The sequence below is a fragment of the Prionailurus viverrinus genome, chromosome A2 (genome assembly GCF_022837055.1).
Source record: "Prionailurus viverrinus isolate Anna chromosome A2, UM_Priviv_1.0, whole genome shotgun sequence".
Taxonomy (NCBI): Eukaryota; Metazoa; Chordata; class Mammalia; order Carnivora; family Felidae; genus Prionailurus; species Prionailurus viverrinus.
The window spans coordinates 30,043,857-30,056,317 of record NC_062562.1 but is presented as its reverse complement, the minus strand read 5'-3'; positions in this window follow the sequence as shown (position 1 = coordinate 30,056,317).

The following is a 12,461-nucleotide window of genomic DNA, read 5'->3' as shown; positions in this document are numbered from 1 at the left end:
ATTATTCTGCTCTTTTTATTTAAAAGACAAGCCGTTTATATGTATCTGTTTAATCCATTGGTGTATATTCAAAAGGTCCAGTTCTACACATAGGAAAGTACGAAATATACCTAGTGTCCTTCTTCATCGAACTCTTTTAAAATACGAACATCATTCTTAGATCACAGGCTGTGTAAAAAGAGACCCCTATCTAGATTGGACTCGGGCTGTCTTTTATTGATCCTGATCTTCTCCTACTTTTATCACTCTGTGGTATATATGAAAAATTTGCTGGTTCCTATGATAAAGGATTAATGATGAGATATAAAATAACTCTATATGGTAGAAAAGCTGAGAGAGAGTACACAAAAGGACAAATTTGGGCCCCCTTTTCAAGGCTGGGGTTCAGACCCCACTGGAGAAAGTATAGTTGCTGCTCACTAGATGTTAGAAAAGTTCCCTGGTTTGTTAGGCCAGAGCTGGTCTATAATTGCTGGGAATATAGGAAGCAACCCTTGGGGCAAGGTGGGGTGAAACTGGTGACTGGGCATGCAAGCTAGTAGAGGGAGTTGGAGAGGTGTGTATGGGGGAGTCTAAGTGTAAGTGTCATATTGAAGGGACCATCGGAAGGTGAGGCTAACTGGGGCTGTGAGGCCTTAGAGGAACCCACATTCTGTGCTCACAATAGGGGCAGATCCCCACTGGATGTCCTCCTATCCATACCAGTGACTTTTAGTGCAGCCTTTGGAACTAGCAGGAGAGCCCTTTTCCTCTTGCGGTGTCCCTCCAGTGCCCTTTATTGAGAAAGCTTAACATTGTGCTTACTGTAAAGGAGAAATGCTTAAAGAGGTTCCATCCATTAATGCAGAGCAGGTACTGAAGGGTGAATTTGGAGCTGAGAGGCAATCAATTGATAACTGCCTTATGTGTAATTTTTCATAATCCTTATAATAACCCAGTAAGGAAGGAAGGAATTAAAAATTACTTGAATTTATAGCCAAGGAAGTTGATCTTCAGACAAGTTAAATAATTTGCCCATGGTCATCTGGGTAGCTCAGTCGGTATGCTTAAGCATCTGACTTCGGCTCAGGTCATGATCTCATGGTTCGTGGGTTCGAGCCCTGTCAGGCTCTGTGCTGACAGCTTAGAGCCTGAAGCCTGCTTTGGATTCTGCGTCTCCCTCTCTCTCTCCCCCTCCTGTGCTCCCAGTCTGTCTCTGTCTCTGTCTCTCTCTCTCAAAAACAAACATTAAACAACAATAATAATAGATTTCCCAAAGTCACACATATAGTGACTGGAAGATTCAAGCCCAAGGAGACTGATTCTAGAGCCTATGTTCTTACTGGTAGGCTGTGCCACTGCTCATATACACATGTAAACATAGTACTTCATGTGTGTGCATGTGTGCATGCATGTGTATGTCTTTATACCATATACGTATCATTGGTTAACTCCTTGCCAACTGGAGAGAGTTACCTCTTTTTTTTAGGGAAGGGGGCATAACCATGGAGCCCTAAAAAATTGCCTCCAAAAAGGAGCAAAGGAGTGAGCTCCTGCCAGCCAGTTCGGCACTGGCCTCTCTTCCCCACTGACTCCTTTTCCTTCTATGTGTGTTTGATGTTGCCACACAGTGCAGCTTTAGGAAACATTTGGAGACCAGAACGGAAAATCACACCACCTTTCTTTTTTTTCTCTTTGGCTCAAGAAACTTTTATTTTTCCTTTAGTCAAACACGCTTGAGATTCTTAACATAAAAAAGTATAACCTCTTTGAAAAACTTTACCCTTCTAGAGCTTCAAGGGGAAATGATGAAAGAATGCTTTAAAAATTCTGGCCACAGACACATCTATCGTTTTATTCAATTTTATCACTGTCACACGTTTTGAAAGTACTAGGAAGCACAAGATGGGTTTCCTGGATTTTTTAGCATCTCTGAGCTTTGGTCTAAAATGTCATTTATCACTCTGTTTATCACTTGGTCCTTGGGCACTCATATCCTGTTTTGCAAACCTCATGAAATGATCATTTCCTCACTTGCTACGTGCCTTTTTCTCATGAATCTTGCTTCACAAATACCAATAGAAGCTGAAAGTGGACTTTGGGAAGTAATCATTTGTGGGGGATAAAGTGAATGTCAAGGCCCCTCAATTCCCATGACCACTTTTGTTTTGACATTTGTATTAGATAGGCATTTGTAGACCTGGAATTTCTGTTTCTGAGTTTGTTGGGACTGGGTCCTCTTACTTGTTCCTACCTTAATAAAATTGATTTGCTTTTAAATAAAAGCTTCTAAATAAAAACTTAGTAGGTTAAAACATCTTTATAAGTGTAATACATGCATACTGTGGAAAATGTAAGCAATGCAGAAAAGTATAAAAAATAAATTCAGCCATATTTTCACAGCCCAGAGGCAGCCATGGTTAACATTTTGGGGTGTTTCCTTTCAAGCTTATTCTTTAAAAAAATTTTTTTAATGTTTATTTGTTTTGAGAGAGAGAGACAGAATGTGAGCAGGGGAGGGGCAAAGAGAGAGGAAGACACAGAATCCAAAGCAGGCTCCAGGCTCTGAGCTGTCAGCATGCGGAGCTCGAACTCATGAGCGGTGAGATCAAGACCTGAGCCAAAGGCAGATGATTAACTGACTGAGCCACCCAGGTACCCCTCAAACTTATTCTTTCTAGGTGTGAAAGTTTAGCACTTTTGTGACAAACCTTTCAATATAGTTTTATATTCTGCTTGTCCACAATTGATTTTTTATTACCTCCTCCAAATCTTTACATTGGAACATACATACAGAAAAGTGCTTAGTTCATAGATGTACAATCTGATGAATTTTCACAGTGAACATGCCTGTGTGACCCACATGCAGATCAAGAAACAGAAGGCCATTCCTATCCTTTCCCTGCCGTCCCCACGCCCTGTAGTTGTTACCCTGGCTCATGAGAAACCACTATTCTGATTTCTTTTTTTTTAACGTTTGTTTGTTTGTTTGTTTGTTTGTTTAGAGAAAGCACCAGAAGGGGAGCAGCAGAGAGAGACAGAATCTCAGAACCCACAAACCAGGAGATCATGACCTGAGCTAAAATAAAAAGTTGGTCAATCACCTGAGCCACCTAGGTGCCCCTATCCTGATTTCTATCCCCATAGAGGAGTTGGCATATTTTAGAACTTTACGTAAATGCAACCACGCAGTATGTACTTTACCTGGTTTGGCTTTTTTTGTTCAACATTTGATGTCTGAGATTCATCCACAATGTAGGGTATAGTAGCAGTTAGCTCATTCTCATTGCTGGATTTGAACAACTTTTAAGAAATATTTGGTGGGGGAGCTCCTGGGTGGCTCAGTTGATTGAGCATCTAACCTCGGCTCAGGTCATGATTTCATGGGTTGAAACGCAGCTTCGGGCTCTGTGCTGACAGCTCACAGCTCAGAGCCTGGAGCCAGCTTCGATTCTGTGTCTTCCTCTCTCTCTGCCACTCCCCTTCTCTCTCTCTCTCTCTCTCAAAATTAAAATAAACATTAAAAATTTTTTTTAAATATTTGGCGGATAAAACTGGGTGGCTCAGTCAGTTAAGCATCTGACTTTGGCTCAGGTCACAATCTCATGGTTTGTGAGTTCTAGCCGAGCCTCAGGCTCTACACTGACAGCGCAAAGCCTGCTTGAGATTCTCTCTCTCTCCTTCCCTGTCTGCTCCTGCGCCACTTGCACTTTATCTCTCTTTAAAAATAAATAAATAAAGGTTAAAAAAAAAGAAGATAGGGACATCTGGATGGCTCAGTCAGTTAAGTGTCCACCTCTTGATTTTGGCTCAGGTCCTGCTCATGGTTTGTGATTTTGAGCCCTGTGTCAGCCTCTGTGCTGGCATTGCAGAACCTGCTTGAGATTCTCTCTCTCCCTCTCTCTCTGCCCCTCCCTGCTCTCTCTCTCTCTCTCACTCAAAATAAATAAATAAACAAAAAATTTTTTGAAAAGATAATACTTAAAAAAATATGTGGGGTAAAAAGAGTCAAGTTTATGTGTGTTTATGTGTTCCTCATTCAGGAAACTGACCTCTGCCATCTCCCTGTGCAGCAAGAATTCAGAATTACTTCTCTGATGAGCATCAAAATGGTTTTTTATTTGAGTGGAGGGTCGAGGGGGAAACATATGGAAGATAACTCCCACAATGACCTCTAAAGATTATGCATTATGTATGTATCCAGGACTCCTGAGAGTTTCTCAGAGTGCAAGTGCTCTGTACCAGCAAGGGTTTCCTTTCTTAGAAAGTTGTGTTAAAAGCAGAATATGTAAAACATCAGGGTTCGAGAAAGCAAGTAAATGAATTCACAAGAACCTCTTTGATTCTAGTTGCTTTTGGGGTGTTCACACAACTCCGATTTGTTAATTTATGAGATTAGCTTCTTGATTGATTGGTGCACTCGCACTAGTTGAAGTAGGGTCCTCGCCTGGCAGCACTGGGTTCATAGTAGAGCTTGTTAGAAATGCAAAGTGAGCCCTATCCTGGACCTACAGAATCAGAACCTCTGGGCATAGGGCCCAGAGATCTGGATTTTAAGCAGCTTCCAGGTGATTCTGATGCTGATTGTAATTTGAGAAGTCTTGTTCTAGAGTAGGAGAGGGTAGTGGTAAAGAGCACAGGTTTTGAAGTTGAGGAGGGCTGGGCTTAAATTCCACTTCTGCCATTAACAAATGTATGATATTGGACAAATTACTTAACCTGCTTTGTTATGTGTGCAGTGGGATCATAATCCCTACTTAATAGGGTTTCTATGAATTTCAGACAAAGACATGCACATGGAGGGCTCACCACAGTACCCAGTGAAGAGTTCTGAACATGAGGCCTGACTTTTGGGGGGGTCCATATTTGGGCTTTAAGGTTTCCAATACCCATTGGATCGTAGGTGGATAAAAGAGGCCACACTCAGCGGATCAGAGACTCTTCACCTGGGAATTTAGAGTCAAAGATACTAGAGTTTCAGTCTTTACTCAGGCTCAACATATGAATGTCAAGGGCAGGTGAATGAGTCAGGACGGTGAAGGGGGAAGGGGTGGGAGAACAGACATCTTCTGCTGTGTGCAGAGAGATGGAGATAAAGCAGGAGTGTTGAAATGAGAAAAATGTGAAACTAAGGTGCAGAAATGAGGGGAAATGAGAGACCGTATGGTCTCAGAAGACAGAGAGTCGATGTTTGATTTCTCCACCCAGTCTCTTTGGAGGTCAGACTATAATTAACACCTCTGTGTTCCATAAAATGCTTCTGTATCCTTCTCCTATTACCCCCTTCGTGTTTCAGCTAATTTGGGAAGGCATTTGTGAATTGTAACAGCAAATAAACCTTGACTAAGACGATGTACAACTTCAACCTTGTCCCAGCCCGGTGCTGTCACTCTCTAAACCAGCACCTGGCAACAGGGACGGTCTTACCTGGTACAGTATTCTTCATAACTGCTATCTTCTTGCATCTAGAAAGTAAAACATCTCTGGCCAGCTGCACTAACAATCACAGCAGGGGGAATATTTACATGTTCAACACAGCTGCCTGGAAGAATGAATATGGAGATGAGGTTGTCTATGGTTCATCGAGAAATCCTCCATAATTCTCTCTTATGATAATGAGAGACATTTCCTCCCCAGAGTCTAACAATATTGAAGTGGCAGTTAAGTCTGATCATTAGGCTATCTTTTGGTGAAGTTCTTTTGCTGGGACCTGGGAGGAAAAAACCTTTTCTTAAAGTTGCAGATGAGAGATGTAACACATACTGACAATGAATCTATCTCCTATATCTGCCTCACCTCCTTCCTAACCTGATGGACAGCTGGCAAAACAGGGCAGTGAGCTCCTAGCCATGCTTACTTGTGCACTGGGTGGTTTTTAGCCAACCTCACAGGTAGGTATTGATTACACCTATAGATTATGCATTGAATGGATGATGGAAAGCAGCTCTTCTCCCTACCCCACCATTTGTGGGCTCCTTGAGAGCAAGGATTCAGAGTCTATGTTTAGAATCCAGGAGAGTGCCTGGATTATTCAAGGAGACTCTCTGTAGAGCTCCTGATATCTGCTGTGGTTAATTTTCCCTCTCCCTTGCAGGGGCCCGGAATAATATTAACAAAATATGGCCATTAAACTCTATGGGCCCCACCAAAGAAGTTAAATTGGACATAAAAAAGGAAATAAAATATATAATATCTGTAAGATCCCTCTAAAAATTCTCTTTCTTCAGAAATTATGCTTGCTTGCTGTTTAATGTTTCCATTAAGAGAAGTTGCCCAAGTGCCTCAAATAAAATCAGAGAGTTGTGATTGAAAGACAGTATTTCCTAACATTTTTGCTCTTGATAAAATAATAAAAATGGGCTCAGAGGTTGGATGGCCTGCTGACCCTCTGTGTCCACCAGATTGTCCAAGCAACTTTCAGGTCAGGGAAGGAGGAATGAAGAGAAGTGGTGCTCAAAACAATCACACCTTCGGGGCACCTGGGTGGCGCAGTCGGTTAAGCGTCCGACTTCAGCCAGGTCATGATCTCGCGGTCGGGGAGTTCAAGCCCCGCGTCAGGCTCTGGGCTGATGGCTCAGAGCCTGGAGCCTGTTTCCAATTCTGTGTCTCCCTCTCTCTCTGCCCCTCCCCTGTTCATGCTCTGTCTTTCTCTGTCCCCAAAATAAATAAACGTTGAAAAAAATTTAAAAAAAAAAACAAAAAAAAAACAATCACACCTTCATCACTGAGCAGACAGTAGTGGCCATAGGATCTCAATGCAGATTTTGCCTTGGACTCAGAACAAAAATGGAATTAATATCGTGAAAATATTTGATTAGTGTCTATCTTTCTTTGTCCTGAAATTGTGTTTAAAAGAATCAATAAGTCTCATCCATGGAATAGAGTCTAGTTTTATTAAATATTAAAACATTAATTCATTTGCATGTTCACTTGTTCTACTATTTCTTTAGAAAGCCCTTAGTTCAACATCTTCATTCCATAGATTTAAAAAAACAAAAAAGAAACCAAACAAAAACCTGCGATGAGGGAACATAAAGCTGCCTTGTCTAAACTAGCAAATATCAGAGACAGGACCCAAAGCTACTCTTCTGTGTCCTCAGGAAATGGTACCTTCTCCTTGGGCCATGTTATACTTCAGGCTGAACTTCACTCTGCCCAACATATGATTGATACAGCTTTTTTAAATCCTGCAAATACAATTTTCCAAAGGATTGAAATGTGCATTGAGAGCTAAGATATATACTGAGAACCTTCTACATCGTGTCTGCATCATTCTCTAGATTAAGTTAAGCTTTGGAACAGCAAGTTCCCTTACTTCCAATACAGAAACAGGGGCAGGTCCCAAGAAGAAAATTTGGAGGCGGCCCCAAGGGCCTTGATCATCTTCTGTCAGATGGAAGCTACATTACAGAAACCATTTTATACCAAGAAGGTGCCTGTTTCTGAACTTTCTAGAAAGTTAAGAGTTACATAGTTGAAATAGTTTTGCTTTTGGAAAATGGTTTGTCTTGTTTTAAACGTGCAATATACACTTATTTCATATATTTTTTCTTTTTTTTTTCCTCAATATCCTTTGGGAATTTGACCCTAACTCTGAACTCATGTGATTCTAGTGGGGTGCCAGTCACGGGGTCCAGACCGACCACAAGAATTGACCTGATGACAAATGAAGTCTCTCTCTCCAGGAATTTGAATCTTGAACAGCCACATCCTTGAAGTGGCTGAGGCTGAATGATATGATGGTAGAATCCTGGAGAGACTATTAATGAGTTACTACCACCAGGACCACTGAGTATGCTTGCTCATATCTCCCTCAACGCCTAGGTCTTTCGCTCTTCTAATTTATGAGTTGTATGGTATCCTTCTTACTTGTCTGTCTATTACCTGTTTATTGCTTAACTTATTACATTGAATAGCTGTTGCTAAGAACTCCAAAGAACTCCAGTCATCCCCAACTACTGAGTAGGGATGTGATCCTGAGCCAGTTCCTTCTCCTCTCTTGGCCTTAATGTTCTTATCTGTATAATGGGCCTGATGAGTTGGATTGGATGGCTTCTCTACACAAACAAGAAAGGGAATATGAATGAGATGGTGACCAAATTTAAAAAGAAATAATCAATATTTTAGGGTTTGTGCTAATCCCTGAGGAATACAATGATAAATGAGATACAGGTGAGTGTTAAGACTCCACTCTGTTGTCTTGGGCTTCTAACTTATTTGTAACTAGCATGGTAGACCCAGTATTTCCAAACTTTCCTGAATGAAATACAGAAATCGTGGGAAGCCACAAAAGAGCTCACAGAGTGAAATACCCGGAGTGTGGATATTTGCTTCAAGCAGGCCTGTGGTCCCTATTGACCCTCCTGGCATCTCTAGTGGAAGGATGGGCACACTAATGCTGGCTTGATGCTTCTATCACCATTGATTCTCTTGCCCAAGAGCAGCTCCCACCACATGTCTCAAAGCTTTGAGCCTTCACTGATCAACGCTTTGCCTAGCAGGAGCGGCTGTCGGTGGTTTGGCACTGTTTTATTCCTGGCCTGGACATTGACATTGATGACATCTTGCAGGGTTTGAAGCCTCTCACACAGCTGTGTACTCAATCTGAATTAAAGGAAGAAAGCCACGTTATTTATCCTTTGCTCCCAAGTTGGTCTTTTTTACTTCTCTTCAGCAGATTCCCAGTGAAATCCACTGTGGGTATACAGCTGAAAGTAGGAAGATGGATGGAGCCTCCTTTGAAAACAAGGTTTATGGCCCCCAATAACCCCAACCCAAGTCTGGGCCTTCATACATCTTGAGCCTCAAGAGGGAGAATGTATAAGTTTACACTTTCTTTTCTGAATTAATAGGATGAGTCAAGAATTGTGGAACATTATATTTTATGTATCTTATCTCAGTGAGGTGATCACTGATTCTGCCGAATTTTAGATGGGGAGTCTGAGACTTAGCATCTACAATGAGGCAAAGGTAGGATCCGAATCCAGGCTGACTCCAACCTCTTAGCTTGTCTTGTTTCTCTTTGGAAAAGGAAAGGAGGCAAGGAAATATTTAGATACCCAGAGATAAGATTAATAACTGTACTTCTGTGCTCTGTTTGGCATCGTTATGTAAGATCCATTACCAACAAACCCTGGCAGCATTCCTATCTGGGTTATAGGCATAAATATTAGACTTGGTAGCTGAGATCTTGGTGTGACTATCCCAAGAAATAACAGACATTTACCTTAGTCTCCCATTTCCTGCACCTTGAGACATTCAGCTCTCAGTTATCCACAGTAACATTGTGGATTCCAGATGGTTTTACTGTAACACCCAGAGGACTTTGGAGCCAAATGTCTCTCATCCTCTTTTCCCACTAGGACACAAACTCTATTAATTTTCAACTATGAAAAAACTAAATAGAACAGCAAACAATGCACTTCTTCTAAATCCTACCATGCATTACAAAGTTGAACAAAAAGGTTTTGAGCAACAAATTCTCTGCCAGTCAATTGTACTGGTAGGAAAAAATGTCCAATCAGACCCCCAGGCTAGAATAACATGAGTATACAAATGCAATTGGAGAAAACCCTTAAGAGTTATTACCATACTAGCGATTGGGTTTTCTTGCAGCCTCCTATCATGGATGTAATTTTCACATATTATAGTTATTACCACTTACTAAGCAGCAACTGCCAGACAGGGTGCAAAATTCTGTGAAAATACCACTGTGTTTATAAGAATAACAAGAAGTAGGCAATAAATGCCTCTAAAACCCTGGGGACTGGGGCATTATACATTTACCCCAGTAAACGGTAAAGTCAGGACTCAAACCCAGGAAGTCTGACTTTTAAGCTTATATTCCTAAGCACTGTGCTCGATGACTCCCATTCTTCCAAGAAAGGAAGCATTTCTGGTTTTATAAATCATTCCACCTATGGGTTCAATGTCATGCACTTTGCAAATATTCAGAGAAATTCCACCTCCCTCACTCCTACTTATCAGGCAATAGTGGAAATGTATAAAAATATCCAGCCACATTTGTCAAACATGATCTGTTTTTCATGAATGCAGTAGAGACTCAGTAGATTTCCACTGATATCAGCTGAGGAAATAATCAATTCTGCTGCAAACTCACCTTGCACTTAATGTCATTCATTTGCCCTTGTAGGTGATTTAATAGACTTTCTGGGGACCTAAGTGTTCATACTATAAAAGGGCAATATTGACAGATGTGAGACTATGCAAGGAAATTTAGACTTTTTTGGAAGTAAGTAGAATCTCTTTATGGCTATGTGAACTGGGTGACTTAATTAACAGGCATAATCTTAGGGACTTCAATTGGACCTAAGGTACTGAGGGCTCTGAACTCTTGGGTAAGCAAGAGGCAGTGCTTCACTAAAAGCTGAGATCTCAGTCAAGCTTCTAGCCTTCACTTTTTTGGGATACAAAGTGTTTTCTCTCTTTCTTCCTAATGCATCAATGCTGCAACAGATCCAAAATAAATAGACCCCTTGTAACGCAGCAGGGACACTGTCTCCATTTATGACCTAACTGCTTGATGTTTGGTCAATTACCTCCACTCCACAGAATGTAGTTTAGATTGTCCTCCTATGCATTTGCTGAAAGCAAACACAACCACCTCGACATCTGTCATATCAGGAAGACTTTTTTTTTTACTCAAACAGAACAGCTCTTATTACAGAAAACAATGATAGTAACAAAAATAAAGGAGAAAAAACATGATGTGCTTCAGCAGTGCTGAGTACCAGCATGGGACTGCTGTAAGTGACTCTTGGTATGCCATCTTACATCACCATTTTATTGCCATTGGCTGCTGTGCTGTTAATTGACTCTATTATTCAACTACCAAAAAGTAGCCAAAAAGGGGAGTTATGAGACACATTCTGATTATACAAATGTACCATGCCCATCTTGTCTCCAACAGTTTATTTGTATTTCCGGTGTCTTCAGAATTTGAAAGCTATCATTAAAATGACCCTAAAGGGACTTCTTGGATAAGCTACAGAGAGCTGATGGTACAAGGAAACCTAATGAACGAAATTCCAGAAAATGATAAGGGAGGAGAGAACAAACAGTTATTTCATCTCTGGTAGAACTGTGGGAGGGAGAGGAATCTGTTAAAACATGGATTAAGACAACAAACAATTAATGCCTGGCATGAGAGATTAGAATTATAAGAAGCTTCAACTACAGAAAGATTCTACATGGCACTCATCAACTTTTTTCCACAGGCTTCCACTGAGTGCTTGGAGAACGGGAAAAGTGCAAGAGAGCTGATGGCAATTCTTCCAAGGGACGTTCAACAAGTTGCACTTCAGTGGTCCTCCAAAGGCTCAGGGTGGAGCAGAGGGCTGAGAGAAATTCCAGAAGGTATACAGTACTGGAAAGCAAAAAAAAAAAAAAAAAAAAAAAAAAAAAAAGTCTCAGAGATTCCAAATGTTTGGAGAGGCTGTAAAACAGAAATCCCAAATGACTTGCCAATACTCAGATCTCAAGTTCTAAAAGAAAAATCCTTCAGGTGAATTGAATCTAATGAGAGTTGCATCAAAGCTAAATATAGGTTAGGCTGTCTTAGCTCCCAACATTATTGGGCCTACAGAATAAGGAACATATCATTTTTGGAGACAAATAATTTTTACTTAAATCTCTGCTGGCATTTTACACACAGTAGGTAGGACACAATAAAAAACTGTGAGACTTTTGAAGAAGCAAGATCACATGACATGTAGTCAAATAAGATATAATCAACAGAGGAAGGCTGGGAGATGACCCAAATATTAATAGTACAAGACAACTTAAAATAATGAAAGAAATAGGTGAAAAATCTAGAGGAAATGGTGGACAATGTGTGTGAACAGAAGAGGAATTTCAGCAGAAACCATTAAAAAGACCCAAGTTGAATACTAGAAATAAAAATAAATTGATAGGAATGGAAAATTCATTGTATGGGTTTAACAGCAGACTGAAGACAATAGATGAAGATATGGGTGAGCTTGAAAACAGGCCAAGAGAGAAATTTTCCAAACTGAAACTCAAAAAGAAAAAGAATGCAAAACATATAAGAAAGCATCAGCAATCTGTGAATTGTATCAAATACTGTCCACTGTATATGTAACTGGGGTCCCAGAAAAAGCAGAGAGAATAAGGCAGAAGAAATATTTGAAGACTGATGAGCGACATCAACCTACAGATCTCAAAAGCAGGGTCGATCAAAAGGAAACCATACTAGACACAGAGACATAAAACTGTTAAAAAAGCAAAGGTGAAGAAAGAATTTTATTATTTATTTATTTATTTTTAATGTTTATTTATTTTTGAGAGAGAGAGACAGAGCATGAGTGGGAGAGGGGCAGAGAGAGAGGGAGACACAGAACCTGAAGCAGGCTCCAGGCTCTGAGCTGACAGCACAGTGCCCAATGTGGGGCTTGAACTCACTTACCGTGAGATCATGACTTAAGCCAAAAACGCACATTTAG